The following is a 15,988-nucleotide window of genomic DNA, read 5'->3' as shown; positions in this document are numbered from 1 at the left end:
CCCCTAACTCCCATGTTGCTCAAGGGTCAACTGTATTATCTGAGAGAGAGAGGAGAGAGAGAGAGAGTTGGTGGCCTATAGGTTTATGTGTGATAAATGTGTGTGTGTGTGTGTGTGTGTGTGTGTGTGTGTAAAAATACTGGCTAGTTGACCAATATTCAACATATAGATAGTTACAGAAATATATATATGTGTGTGTATATATATATATGCTATTTTCATAATGTGTGATTTCACTTAAGTGATTTATATACAACTGAGGTTAGAAGGTAAGGCTCTCCTTGTCTCAATGTTGACCTATGCTCCTTTCGATGAGGGTATTTGACTGAAGGAAAGAAGGAAAAGGAGAAGAAAAGAGGGTGCTGATCATATGGAGGACCCACTATGTTGCATGTATTTCACCTACATTATTGGACTTTATATGCATTTGTATACATGATGAGACACCTGTTATTATTACCTCATTTTACCTTTGAGAAAAGGGGAGCTGAGATGAACTCAAATAGGGGAAAGAATGAAATAAGTAGGGGCACATGGGTGGCTCAGTAGGTTAAGCGTCCTATTCTGGCCCAGGTCACCATCTTACAGTACGAGTTCGAGCCCCGCATGGGGCTCAGCAGTGACCATGCAGAGCCTGCTTGGGTTCTCTCTCTCCCTCTCTGCCTGTCTCTCCCCCCTCCTCTCTCTCAAAATAAATAAATGAACTTAAAAAAAAAAAGAACGAAATGAGTAAAGGCAGAGCTGGCTTTTAAACCCAGTTTCTTCTGATCACAAAGTCCAGTTCCCTCGGTGACAAGGATTGAGGTGCCTGAGTCACTGGATGTCCCCGCACTCTCATGACTCACATTCTGACACCACACGAATACTTTTCAAAATATTTTAATTCAAAGAGAAAAATCAAGGTGCATATTCCTAAATATGCTTTGGGTTCTTAGGCTGCTTACAAACATCTCCTTTGCCTGTATCAGGGAGGAATTTGATTCAACCCGCCACATTCATCACTTCTAAAAGGACAGAGGAAATTCTTCGCTTCAAGTCCAAATCACTTCGCAGTAGGCTCTTTATAGCCCTCATGATTATCAGACAAGGGGGCTTTCACTTATAACAAGACCACGAGTATGGGGAAAATTGGGGATTTGAGGATACTTATCCAGAAGAAATAATCAGTACTATCTGCAAAGAAATAAAACACACCGGGAACAGCAAAGAGTCCAGTTTTTTGTAGCAGCAAGGAACCTTTGCCCAAGGATATCATTAGTATTCCATTGGGCTAAGGCAAGAGGGCCTCACAGGGTTTTACCCAGTTTGCCCAACTGGGCTTATGTTTCCCTTCTTGGATCCCATAAATATGCCCCTTTAAACCGATTTAATATTGACGGCTTGGGGACCCTAGCGGACACACATCTCAACACGCTTTCTGCAAGAACTCTGCTGGCGGTCAGTTCAGATTCTGGAACACTGACTCAGCATCCACTGTGCGAACACACAGAGAATGGGAGAAAGAAACGGTCCCACCCTTCCGGCCAGATAGGAAGGCATTCGGGGCCTTGTTCACCCTTGAGGGTACGCCCAGGTCTCTCCCTCAGCTCTGCCGGGAAGCAGGCAGAGGGACGGCAGGTCCAAGGAGGTGAAGAAGGACAAAGAAAACGCTAAACATGTTCCGCTGATGCAGAATCAATACGGAAGGAGGCACAGGTCTCCGACGGGAAGAGCATCCTGCCTGCTTCCCGTCACCTTCTGCCTTCCCAGCTCCCTTCATCATGCTGTGAGGCTGTGTCGCCTTCTCCCTGATCACAGCCTGGCTGGAAACGGGCCTGCGTCCTTAGCATCCTCAACGCAAACGCATCCCTTCTGTCCTGCGCCCCGGGCGCCCAGTCCCTGCTTCCAGCCTTCAGCCTTTCTCGCACACACGCGGTGCTTGGTGTTCTGGGGTGGGCGCCGGGGCAAAAAGCCTTCAACCGGCTCCTGCACTTCAACAAAAACCACCTTTAAGCTGGAAGAATGTGTCATCAACTGATAATTTACTAAATGACAGCTCATTTCCATTCTGCGGAAGGGAATTGCTTCATATTTCATTCTCAACGCCTGCTCGTTCGGGCAGCCTTCACCGGGCAGGAAGGGCTCCCCCGGGAATTGCTTGAAAGGTTAGCGCCCAGGGCGAGCGTGGGCCCTGCGGCTGCGCTGCGCGGCGCCGGTCGCTCCCCTCGTTAATGTCTCAATGCTGCCCCCTGCTGGACCACGGCGCCCCGGCAGCGCCCGCGACCTGAGACCCGCGCTTCCACCGCGCTCCTCTGTCACGGCCGGCACCTCTGCGGGAGAGGTGACCGCTCCGGGGCTTTTGGTTTTGTGCAAAAGCCGCACAACCGAAATTCACCGCCTTTAAGGGCGCCCGGACCTCACCGGATGGGTGCTCCGCTGCTCGTGCCGCGGCGCGGCCGCTTCTGCCCGTTGTCAGGCTGTCGGCGCCCGGAATGAAGAGAAGCCATTGTCGCCAAGGGCTTTTCTCCCCGAAAGGGATTTGCGGATGGAATGAAGATGTGTGTGACCGGGGAGAGGTTTCCTGCCCGGAAAAAGCGAGACATCACCCGGTAGGAGAGAGGTCAACCTTGGGCCGTATACATGTGGATCTTCAGATTCAGGGTCCAGGGTTAAACTCCACTTTGACCCCCAGTTGGGACCCCCGTGGACCACTCCCTGCCCAGCTCGGGCCCTCCCTCCTAGCCTGTGGCCCTCCTGCCTTCTCAGGCTGCCTTCATGCCTCCCTCTCCACACAGCGGCCCACTGCCTCGGCCTGGTCACCTCCCCACCCTGCCTGTGCCCATCCTCCACTCAAAGCCAAAGAAACCCATATCAAATAATTCTGCTAACATACGGTGCCTCGCGAGGTGCCTGGCACCGGGGTAAGCGTTCGAGAAGTTTTAGCTAGAAATCTAGTTAAATCTGATCGGCCACCCCCTGAGCACTTAGTGAACACGCCAAGGGGCTCCCCATCCCTTGGATAAAATTAGTGGGCCTCTGCTTAACTCTCAACTTCCTTTTCAAACATTTTCTCAACTTTCACCAGCCAGCAGTGCAACTTCCGGGGGTTCTCCCATGCTTACCCTGTGACTAATCTCTGGCATTGCTAATGCCAGTCCCTTGACCTAATAGACCCTCTCCTGCCTCATCTTCACCTGTTTATCAATCTGTTAAGACTCAAGCCTTCCTGAAGGCCAACTGTCTGCTTGGGTGTCTGTCTGCTCTCCATATCTGAGCTTCTTGAATTCCGGGACTGTCTGATTCACCTTTCTATCCCCTAGAGTTCACACAGTTCCTGGTTAGCATGACCGGGACTCCCCGCATGTTCATTGCATGAGTGAATGAATGAGCCAGAAAAGAATGCACAAGTAAGAGAGGGTCCCAGAAGCACCTGCCTGCCCTAACCATCTCCTTGTACCCGCCAACTGGAGAGTCTTGGGACTGAATCTGCTCCTGCGGGGCCTGGGAAAGACAAGGCATTCATTACCAGCCGGGGGGGGGGGGGGGGGACTTTGGTCAGTCAAGTTCACCTGGAACATCACCCCCTTTATATGGTGATGACTAGTCAAACCTGCCTACCTTTGAAAAGGGGCATTATTTTTAGAGGAGAGAGTAATTCTGGAGACTTGGGAACTTGGCAGGGGACAGATCTGGCAGGAGTAGGGGACTTGAGATGCAGAAGAGCTATATTAGGACAGTGGGTTTATGGGAACAGATGACACTGTGGGAGCTTAATAGAGGGCATCAGAGGAGGGGAAAATCGCCTGAGTACATTGTACATGCCAAGTCCTTCTCAGATTCCTTCTACACCTCATGACAACCACGGAAGATTACTATCTCCATTTTCTCAATAGGAATTGAGACTTAGACAGTCTGGGTTCCATACTTGATGTCACATAGCAACTAAGTGATAGACCTAAGATTCGAACTCAGGCTACATCACTTCCAAGCCCGTATTTTCCCATTACGTTAACGTTTGCTTTTTTTTTTTTTTAATTTTTTTTTCAACGTTTATTTATTTTGGGGACAGAGAGAGACAAAGCATGAACCGGGGAGGGTCAGAGAGAGAGGGAGACACAGAATTGGAAACAGGCTCCAGGCTCTGAGCTATCAGCCCAGAGCCCGACGCGGGGCTCGAACTCAGGGACCGTGAGATCGTGACCTGGCTGAAGTCGGACGCTTAACCGACTGCGCCACCCAGGCGCCCCAGCGTTTGCGTTTCTTAAAGAAAGACAAAAGCACCTAGAGCAGGAAGGTACAGACTTCTCACTTCTGAATAAACCAACCCAGCCCTTCTTGAAGATCATCCCCCTCTCTGTCTTAATGGAAAGTACTGGATTTCTGCATCTCCAAAATGTACCCAAAAGAATACTAAGGGTCCCCTATCATTCAGATCCCTTCATAGCTCCCAACCTGGACAAGCCCTAAGTAGAATGGGGATCAGTCATTGAAGGGTTTCATTTCCCACCGTAGGTAGAAGACATCCACCTCCACCCGCTCCATTTTACTTGGAGACGTGCGATGCTGCCTCATTGATCACACTCTGCCCCAATGTGTTGCACTTCATTAGGCATCAGTAGGATTAAATAGCGGTGAACAAGGGTATCTAATTGATTATTACAATCTCCAGAAAAGAAATGTGAACTCACAGATCACTGCACTTTGATCCAGAAAAACCCAGCCCTGTGTCTCAACTTATATCACAAAATCATAGTGTTACAGCAAGCCCGTGAGCCCAGTAGTTGGACCTAAGATTTTGAGTGTGCCATTTCAGCAGGGAAGTCAAGTTTCAAGTCTCCCTTGACACCAACATCGTCCAAATTCCACATGCACCCTATATGACCATCCGGCAATCCCGTACTTGGCAATACTCAGAAATAGTCTAGGAGCAGAGGTCCTCAGGCTTTGGTCCCTTGAAAGGTTAGTAAGATACAGATTCCTGGGGACGCCTGGGTAGCTGAGTCGATTGAGCGCTGACTTCCGCTCGGGTCATCATCTCTCAGTTCCTGAGTTTGAGCCCCACATGGGGCTCTGTGCTGACAGCTCAGAGCCTGCTTTGGATCCTCTGTCACCCTCCCCCCCCCAACTCAGCCTCTGCCTCCACTTGCGCTCTTTCAAAAATAAATAAACTTTAAGAAAAAAAAGGTGCAGACTCTTGGGCTCCATGATCCTCAATTTCTAAGAATCCAAGAATTTTGATTTCCAACCAATTGCCAAGTAACGCTGATGCTGTTGGTCAGTGGTTCATACTTTGAGAACCACTGCACCAGAGCATCAGCTGAAAGAGCCTAGGGGAGTAAGAGCCTGCTCTGGACCTCTGAGTATCTTGAGCGTCTCCACCTCTACTAGAGTTTTCTTTCGCAGAACGGATTTTTAGCACACCATCCTTTAGCTCCGGCTCACCAATTCTACATTTGCAGAACGTTCCAGAGGCCTCTAGATGGGTTAGGACCCACTTGGTGTAAGTGACAGAAAGCCTGGCTCTGATTGACTAAAGAAAAATAAAAAGAAATGTATTGGTTCCAAGAGTGAGAAGCCCAGACCTGGCTTGACCAGGGCTCAAATAATGTGACTCGAACCACATTTTCTTTCTACATCTCTCCTTTCTCTCGCTGTCTCTCCTCTCTCCCTTGCTCCTTCGTATTTTCTCCTTTATCAAAAATCCTCTTCATGTGAGTCTAAAGATGCCCACCGAAGCTATAGCGCTGGCAAATTCTTCCATTAGAATCGTTCCCAGGATTCCCAGCATAAATCTCGATGTTTTCAATGGCTTCTCATTGACACAAATTGAATCAAGGGCTCACCCCAAACCAATTACTAGTTTATGGGCAGGAAAACGCAATTCACATTAGGCCTAAATAACATGCTCCACTCTTGATCCCAGGACAAATCACAGGGGTGAGGAAGGGGACAGGAACATGGACAGTGCATCTATTTTCTGACTGTGTGTAGTTGGATTTGCATCATTCACTATGCTAACGACAGGTAGCTCCACTGTGCACCCAGCCGCCTGCTGAACATCTCCAGCCAAACATCTCATAAACACCTCAAATGCACCGTGTCTAACACTACGGTCAACTGAACTCATTATCTCTACCTTTCTTTCTTTCCTTCCTAGCCCCCCAAACCCAACCACCTCAACCAAAACAGCACCACGATGCACCTGGTCACCCAGTTTAGAACTCTAGAGCCATCGTTTTCTCCTCTCCCTAGCATTCCACAGCTGACCACGAGACCCTGTTATGTCCACCTCTTGTATTCTAGACATGCTCTTGACCCATCCCCATGATCAGTGCCTAATCCCAACTATCATCGCTAAGACTCCCCATTGCAATGGCGTCTTAAAACTGACTTCACAAATTCCCATCTTGCCCCTTCCCAATCCACCCAACATATTTCGGATACACAGCTATCACTACGTTACTCCTCCACCTGAAGCCCTTCTGGGTATTGTTTCAGTCACAGGATGGCATCCTGTGTGTCATGAAAGGTCCCCCATGACCAGGCCCCTGCCTGACTACTTGGGTCCTGCTGCTCCCACCTTCTATGTCTAATCATAAAGAACTACTTGCAACTTCAAGAGACCTCTGTTATTCTATACGGTCATGCCTTTGTATTTGCCTTGCCTTCTGCCTGGACGTCTATGCCCTTCTGGCCACTCGGCTGATTTATACTCATTCTTCAAGCCCCAACTCGGCCACTCGTGTCTTCTGAGACTTCCCTGGCCCTAGCTCCTGTGCCCTCCTGTACCTGCTGATGAGTCCTTCCTTTGTGCCCCCTCCATAACTTTTGGCATCTGTCTCACAATGGCCATGTATTTGACTTCGCTGAAATTATTTGCTTTCTTGTCTACCTTCCCTCTGGGCTGAGAGCTCCCTGAGAGCAATATCTCTCAGCGTCCCCGGAACCAAGCACAGCATCTGGGCTTTGGCTCATGCTCCAGACATTAATAAACACTCTAACCTCTGGGCGAGTGGAACTCACCTGCCGTGCAACAGAAGTACACGAGTTCTTGCTGGACTCCGACGTGGGCAGTTCTCCAATTCCTTAATGCTTCTCATTGAAAGACAGATGTCACTCGGGCCTTTGCAAGAAGGAAGGCCAGTCCTGCATGAGGCCCTCCCCACGAAAGCTTCATCTCAGGCCTGGCTAAACAACAGCCGCAGGGTGGTACATCACCCTGTTAGGTGAAACCAAATGGCCTGCGTCACCTCACGCTGATGACACTGTGTGTGCGTTCTCGGCCACCAGCTCCCATATCATTTACTTGTGGGAGTCAGGCATCATGTTCCAGTAGGGGACACCGCAACCCTCTGTCACTCAGCAGCTAACCCAGCCACACAGTCTGTCCTCAGGGCATCCGAGGCTTCGGGCTGGCTGAGCAGCCTCTAGTCCCAGGACAGCCCCGAGTCAGGGGCGGATGCCCCATTACTAAGTAAACCCAGGGCATGAGTTGTTCCTCTGATAAAGAATGACAAATAGGCCTGAGCTTTGCAACACAGAAGGACAAGTGCTACAACAAGACGCTGATGTCTCTGATGGAAGGAAGGACATAGACAGGGGTTCTCAGTTCCTTTGTGTGAAAACTGGGGCACCTGCTGCTTGGGGGCAGGTGTCTGCAAAAGCCAAAAACCCCGCCCACTGTAGCCGGCCTCGGCACCCCTCCTGGGCCCAAGTCGTTTCAGGACTGTGATTCTCCAACTTCTGGAGCTTTCCAGCACACCTTTCCAGGCCTGGCCTAAGGAGAACAGTCCTGAGTCTCGGGCCGCAGGCTGCCCCTACTCCCCCCTCCAGTGTCACTTTCCATCACCACCAGCAACCCCTCCCAGAAAGGTCTCTTTCCCAAGGACCCCAGGCAAGAAGACGGAGTGAGGTTAGGGCCTAAATCTCTGTGTAACTGAAAGTCAATGAATGACAACATCATAAAGATGAATGCACTTTGACAGCTCGAGCCTCCCTGTTACTCAGTGCAGGTGCTATTTTGCGGGCAGTACGATTCTTTTTTGCACGAGCGTCAAGATACAGCAGATCGTTCAGCACTCATGACCTCGGCCGGGGACGTGCCAGAGACACCCCCACCCAGTCACTGCCGCAATCAGATTACCCCTTCTCGCGCTCAAATGCCCCCTGGAGTTTTAGGGGAAGAGCCCCTTGTTAAGAGACAAGACCTTCAGGAAATCGCCTACCAATGACGTTTATGCAGGTTTCAAAACCACCAGGCCATCCATATTCACTCACATTTTTCCAGGCTGAGAATAAGTGTGGTCCACCAGCAGAAATCCTTTCCCAAAACCCGCGCTCTCTCCTTGTTCTCTTACCCATTCATTCCTTTGATGAGGATCTTTATTTAAAAAGGGAAAAAAAAATATGTGTGGATTCTAAAAGGTAAAACTCACTTAAGTCTTGTTCTGCGAACAGTGATGGTTAAGAAACAATCTGTGCAGGCCCAGAGATAAGGAAGTTCTCTGCATCAAGTAAATGCCCTTTGCTAACCCAAATTTCCTCTTTCCCAGTAACAAAGCCTCTGTGCTCACACTCCCCTAAGCCATAACCAAGCGCCCCTTTCCCTCAGCCCCTTATTCCCATCACCTCCCAGCCAAAGTTCCTTCCTTCCTATTCCTTGTGAAAGTCACATTGTCCTCTACCCTGTCAGCCAGGTTCAACCACAGTGTGTTCCCCGGGCCAATACCGCCCCTCAACCCCAAGCAGCGGATGCATTTACCCCACACTTCTGCAAACCTCTCTTGGTGTTCGCCAGTTTTCACCTGTGTAACCGCTGCCTTAATCCATGCCTGCGTCACCCGCCTCCTGGACCGTCGCAGCCGCCTCATGGCTGCTGCTGCTGTCAGCCGTCTCCTCCCCATCCTGAATCACTCTCCCCCACTTCTACCAGAACGAACTTCCTAAAAGGCAAACACGCTCGGGTCCCAGATCCCTGCTGTCGAATTGTACACATGCTGTTGTGATGGTGATAGCCAATCCTGGGCCACGGACGGGAACAGCACCCCCCACCGAAGCCAGAGGACAACTTGGGGCCATCAGAGGGGGCATAAGGTGCTAAGTAGCCATTGTGGGGGGGCTCTGGCCCAAGCTCTGGGCACACGAGACTTATATAGACCTATCCCTGAGTGTGCAGGTGGGCGCATCCAGAGCTAATCTGGAAGTAGAAAAGGACCCGGGACAGTCATAAAGTCTAAAATGGGACTTTCTAACTGTATGAGGAGTGAAATTGTTATGATGTGATGTACCGTATCTGAAATTTTAGAAACATCGTAAGCTTCTTCCCTGGCACTGATTTTCCAGAGAAAGGAGAAGGACCTGCGTGAGCCGCTGAGGAGCCCCACAGAAACTACCTTCCAGTCTTTGGAGAGAATTCCAATGTTCCTTCCCTCAGCAGCTGAAGGGCACTGGGGACACTGTGGCCTCTACATTTTCAGACTCTTGACCTGGAGCCTCCTAATACTCTCCAGAAAATGTTCTCTATCTCTGCCTTCTGTCACCCAATCAGGCAGTTATTTGAATATATGTGACTGCCTTTTAACGAAATCGTATGTACAAATAGAATGAAACAAAGCAAAACAAATGCTAAACTAATTATATTTTAGAAACATATTTCCTCACTCAAGATGCCAAGTTATAATTCATTCTGTTGGCTTCAAATCTATTTGGCTTAAGAGCTCTTTTGATTGATGACAGATATGTGAACTAATTCATTATATATTCATTCATTCATTCTGTTACTCTTTATTAACTGTCTGTAGAATGCTTGGCATGAATTGGGCCTATCTGATATGCACAAAGCCTCCATATTATTCACGCTATGTCACAGAATATACTGATCTACTGTGGAACTTTACAATATATATGTCCCTTTTAATTCTTTAGGCCAATGGCCCATCAGGACAATTTTTTAAAAGCATGCACTTAAAGTCAAATCCAAAGGATAGATTAACATTGTCTTGGAGAAGTGTGATACTTTAAAAATATGCCTGCAAGTTGTTTGACATCCCTATCATTGAGAGGCGTCAGTCTGTATCCACTCTCCTTGAACCTGGACCAGCCTTAGTGCCTGGCTGACCCACAGAGTTTGACAGAAATGGCTCTACAGGACTTCTAAGTCTGTGTCATGGACGCCGAGAGGTTTTTACCTGGGTTCTCTGCAGTGTGCACACTGAAACCTAAAGTCTCCGTGTACCAAGTTCTACTACCTAGAGACCACCATTCTGTGAAGAAGGCCAAGCCAGCCTGGAGACCACAGCAGAGGCTCTGAGACCGGACGTAGGGAGATAGGGGTATCAGTACAGGCCCCACTCTCCAGCCTTCCACTGTCCCGGATCAGCTACGGGCTGATGACAAACATTTGGTAGGCCCGGAGACAATCAGCCTAGCTGAGGCTTCCTGAACTCCCAACCTTTGGAACTAGTGATGGATTATAACGTGATTGTAGTTGTTAGACATCATCAGGTTTGGGAATGGTTTGTTACACAGCCATAGATAACTGATACAGGAGGAAAGGGAAGATTTTCGATATGAATCCCCACTGCTATCATCAGGAGTGATCCAAAAAGCTATTTTCTACTAGCTGGAACAAAATAAACCCCATTCTCTTCTTATATTTGAACATCTATTTCTCCGAGTGGTAATGTTTCTTGTACCCTTACGTAATATTGGACATCTCTATCCATGCTTTCTACCTAAGATCATTTACTGACAGAGACTCCAACTTGCTTACATGTTAAGAAGAGACAGAGTTAAAGGGGGAAGCAGTAACCACAGCTTTAACCAACTTGTAAATGTCAGGATCCCTGCAAGGGAAGGACAAAGAACACCAAAAACATTTTTCCCTCCACTCAGTAGCTGTAGAGCAGGAGCCCAAATCAACGTTCTGTAATTGTCACACAACTTAAATGGCCAAACTTCACTCATCCACAGGGAGAGTTTCCATTCTGCTTCCTATTTTCCAAGACAGATCACATGGTAAATCCCTGTTACACTGTGTAGGCCAGAGCAGCCAAGGGTTACGAGCTATACAGTGCCATGTAGCTACGAACTACTCCGTCTCTCTGTGGCTTGCCTTGCAACAAATGCATCAGCTGAAGGATGGCATTCTAACAGAAACTTGATGTGCCGGAGAAATGGGATCTTCTTGATAAAGAAGTAGGGCTCGCTGAACATCATCCTGGAAAAGGCTGGGCAGTATCTAATGAAATAAAAAGGAAACTACTTGGGACACCTGGGGGGCTCAGTTGGTTGGGTGTCCGACTTCGGCTGGGGTCATGAGCTCACAGCTCGTGAGTTCGAGCCCCGCGTCGGGCTCTGTGCTGACAGCTCAGAGCCTGGAGCCTGCTTCGGATTCTGTGTCTCCCTCTCTCTCTACCCCTCCCCCGCTCATGCTCTGTCCCTCAAAAATAAATAAACATAAAAAAAAAAGGAAGTTACTCACTCAAGCATCGAGAATCCCAATAACAACATAGGAAAATTATGGAGAGAGCAGTGAAATTACTCTCTCTAAAGAGACAGGAAAGAAACGACGGGACTGTGAGTTTATTACCTATTCCTACAACATGCTGAGACCAGGTCCACTCTTGTGATGGTAGGAAAATGGACCACCCGAGTCGCTTGCTAGGAGAGGTGTCTATTCAGGAAGCCCCTATTTTCAGGAGTTTGGGCTGGAGAGGGAGAAGGAAGGTACAATACTGCACAAAAATCAAAAGCATATTCATGTTAGCAGTGAAACTATTGAAAGTCAAGCTGGAAAAGAGTCCCTGGCACAGCTTTCGAGCGACCAGAGTACAGACAGAAGAGCACATGGAAGCCCAGCTTGGTGGCCACTCCAGCACAAATCCTGGGCTGTTTTCCACTCTGGATTCTAGAGTTCATATCATAACTGGTCAGATCAGGGCTTCTCAGTGCAGGACCCTGGAGCAATGAAGGAGATAGAACCAGTGTTAGAAAAAAAATAATAATATGGAGGAAAGGACCCTATGTATGGATGAAAAGATTTCGGAAAAAACACAGACAATAAAAATAAAGCAAAAGATCCAACTCTGGCCAGTTCTGACTATAAGAGATTATGAAGCAATTTATTCAAAACATCTGAAAGATGATAAAGAATAGAAACTAACTCATATGCCTACAGAGGAATTTAGGTCTCACTCCTTAGTGTTTAAATGACTTCCTAGAACAAATTAGATCACCATAGTTCTTTCCCTGGATGTATCTGTGCATAAATCTTGTATTACTACCAGGAAGTAGTTTGAGATCTAGGTGATCATATACAGTAAGACCCCCAAAAATTAGATATTTGGTTACGCTGACACCAAAAATCTTGTTTAAAAAAAAAAAAATGACTGGCCACGAGAAATAACAAGTATCGGTGAGGATGTGGAGAAAAGGAAGCCCTTGTGCACTGTTGGTCAAAGGGTAAATTGGTATAGCCACTATAGAAAACAGTATGGTATGGAAGTTCTTCAAAAAACTAAAAATAGAAATACCACAGGATCCAGTAATTCCACTACTGAGTATTTACCGAAAGGAAATGACAACCTTAATTTGAATCGATCTATGCATCGCTGTGTTTATTGCGACATTATTTACAATAGTCAAGATATGGAGCTACCTAAGTTTCCATGATGGATGGATAAGAAGATGTGGTGTGGATATGCAGTGGAATATTACTCAGCCATAAAAAAGGAGAATGAAATCTTGCCATTTGCAACAACATGGATAGACCTAGAGGGTATTATGCTAAGTGAAACAAGTCAGGGAAAGACAAGACACCATGCGATTTCCACTCGTATGCGGAATACAGAACGAAACAAAACAAAAAGAGCAAACAAAGAACAGAAAGAGACCCATACATACAGGGCCACATGGGTGAAGGGGTGTGGGAAGCTTCGGGTTATGGAATGATTAAGTCATGGGATGGAGGACACGGCATGGGGAGTATAGTCAGTGCTACTATAATAACATTGTATGGTGACAGATGTGGAGCATAGTGTGGAAGTTGTGATCTCTAATGTTGTACGCCTGAAACTAATATAACATTGTGTGTCAACTATACTTCAGTTAAAAAAAAATTTTTTTTTAAATAGTGATGAAGCCGGGGCACCTGGGTGGCTCAGTCGCTTAAGTGTTCAACTGCTGCTCAGGTCATGGTCTTGCGGTTCTTGAGTTCCAGCCCCAAATTGGCCTCTCCGCTGTCAGCACAGAGCCTGTTTCGAATCCCTTGTCTCCCTCTCTCTCTCTCTGCCCCTCCCCTGCCCTCACTCTCTCTCTCTCTCTCAAAAATAAAATTATAAATAAATAAATAAATAAATAAATAAATAAAGCGCATCCAATAAACATTGTTTTAAGTCCTGTTGGCAGAAGACTAAAGTACAAGTATCTCCCATATTATTAATTGAAATGGTCCTTTAATAGTTATTGTTGGTTTTTGTTATGAAAAAGGCTAACAGTATTTATTTCATGTTGTTATAGAACAGACAGTATGTGTCAAGAAAGAATGAGAGGAGAGGATTCTCGTTTGGACTTCGTGAGCTATTTGATAATGATTTTCCAATTGGAATGTACAATGAAAGAAAACTATATCAATCCTCAAGGGTAGTATATGTCAGCAATTAATCAATTCAGCTAAAAAAGCCAGTGTGCTATCAACTCTATGTACAATATTCCATCAAAGATAATCAGGCATATTCCAGTTAATGATTAATTAAAAATGTAAAAATCATTTTTATATATTTTCTTTATTTTCTCCCCTTTACAGATGTCTTATACATGTACATCTGACCCTTAATTCTAAGCTGAATCAGTAATTATTTTTATTATTTTTTTTAATGTTTACCTATTTATTTTGAGAGAGAGAGAGAGAGCAGGGGAGGAGCAAAGCGACAGGGAGAAAGAGAATCCCAAGAAGGCTCTGTGCTCTCAGCTTAGAGCTGGACATGGGGCTCTGTCTCAGGAAACCGTGACATCATGACCCGAGCTGAAATCAAGAGTCAGACTCTCAACCGACTGAGCCGCCCAGGTGCCCCTGAAACAGTATTTTTTTTTTTTAAATGGAGAGAGGTGACTGGTTGCTGAAGTTTTGTTTGCCCAGTGCATTTAGCAACTTTCCTCTTTTTGTTTGTCTCTTTTCAGAAGCTCCTTCCCCCATTCCTGCACTTCTGTACAGTGGTGAAGACGCCATGCTCATTTTAAGCCCACCCACAGCCCCACTGACAGCATACAGGAGGGAAAGAGATCCCAGGCCAGCCACCAAACCAAACCCAGGGACCCAGTGATTGGTGCAGGATACACAGATGACCCCAGTGGGTCCCATCAGAGTTCTCATGCTACTAGTTGGACTCAGAAGGAAAGAGAGCCTTTCTCCTCTTTGGATCATGAATGGTGGGAATGTCAACCCAAGACTTTTCAGCAATTTCGAGAAAGGCTGTATGAAGCAGGAGGAAGAGAATAAATCCAGTATGCAAAGAAAAGACACAGAAACAAGGCTGAGCTGAAAAATGAGAGGAAAAGAGAAAAGATGACAATATTGTTTGATCCCTGGATTTGGCCATGCAAATAAGTAAGCCTTTCCCTAGACTTCAAATTAAATGAGTAGGAGTTTCTGGTTCTTGCAATACAAAGAACCCTGATTAATACAACTTATTGGATTATTTAAATATATATATTTTTTAAAGTAGGTTCCACACCCAACATGGGGCTTGAACTCACAACCCTGAGATCAAGAATGGCATACTCTACCGACTGAGCCAGCCAGGTGCCCCAGATGATTTTAACATTTCTTTAATACCATCAGTTCCGCCGTATACAAAACTGAGGCATTTTACGACTCCACCTTTGTGAAACAATAATGTAAGTAATAATTCAAGTTGCAAAAATAGCAAAGACATTGACCACCTATTACATCCAAGGTAATGCACGTGTGCACAAAAAGACAGAAAAAGGCAAACGTGCCATAGGGCCAGCAAGCCCGGCAGGACAGACCTCCACAAAGTTCACAGCGGGCCCCTGAGGATAGCTTCTAGAGCTTCCATATCAAGGTGATTTCCATTTCTTTGTATGCTTATCTTTCACCTCCAAATCTTCCACAGTAAACTATATTACATCTGGAATCAGAAAAAAAAAATGTCCTTGAAAAAGACTACTCCATTTATCAAACCAACGGGGCTATTTCTCATTAATTGTTGTTTTAATATTAATTAAGACCATTTATATAATGTTGTTGAAAATCAAACTAAAATATATTATCTGTCATAGTATTTCATTTTGTGGGTCTTCTAGCTGTGTCTTCCTATTAATCTCCCCAGCATATTTGCATATCTGTTTCTTAAATTCCCCTCACAGAAAACCTCCCTGTGTGCTCAGTAGGAAATTATTCTGACCCTGAAATAAAACAATGGGAGTTCTTTAGATTAGAAAATCCCTTTGGACTGAATTTAAACAAAAGCTGAAAGTTTGTCGCCTGTTGATTTCAACTCTCCCAAGAATAAGAGTCATCTGCCTCTATCATGTGACACACGGTTCTTTTAATCTTGGGTCTTAAAGGTTGGTGGGGGGGGAGGGTGGTGAAAATCACCAATGTCTTTTGCAGTCAGTTTGAACCCAGTAAGAAAAGAAATATCATCTGGAAGAGACAAACCAAAATGAGGAACCGAATTTACGTAATGTTTTTAGTTTTAGTTTTGAGTAACCCCTTATGGGTAAAACCTGACTCCTCAGCCTGGAAGACTCACTGCACTCCCCATCCCCCTCCCTCCCCCCAGTAGCCCTCACCCCAGCACCAGACCCTGTCACCACTGTGGGTGCAGCTGCCACCAGTAGGCAGACAGGGATCCAGCCGTTGCAACACCCAAGCAAAGAAAGGGGACGACAATGCGCTCTGGGGTTCTGTCGCCTGGGGTAGAATCTTGAAGTTGTCATTTGGAGTGTGTGACCCTGGGCAAGTTGCTTCGTCTCTGTCAGCCCC

The 15,988-nt window shown here is 46.5% G+C and overlaps 1 long non-coding RNA gene across 1 annotated transcript; it reads left to right on the top strand.

Annotated features, from left to right (window-relative positions):
* The first annotated feature begins 1,506 nt into the window (after nucleotides 1-1,506).
* On the top strand, nucleotides 1,507-15,286 carry LOC109496001. Its single transcript, XR_002151746.3, has 2 exons — nucleotides 1,507-2,588; nucleotides 14,158-15,286. It is a non-coding gene; the product is annotated as an uncharacterized LOC109496001 (long non-coding RNA).
* Nucleotides 15,287-15,988: the final 702 nt, after the last annotated feature.

The sequence above is a fragment of the Felis catus genome, chromosome F2 (genome assembly GCF_018350175.1).
Source record: "Felis catus isolate Fca126 chromosome F2, F.catus_Fca126_mat1.0, whole genome shotgun sequence".
In the NCBI taxonomy this organism is placed as follows: domain Eukaryota; kingdom Metazoa; phylum Chordata; class Mammalia; order Carnivora; family Felidae; genus Felis; species Felis catus.
The sequence above is the reverse complement of the archived record's forward strand: the minus strand, read 5'-3'. Positions and strand labels throughout refer to the sequence as shown.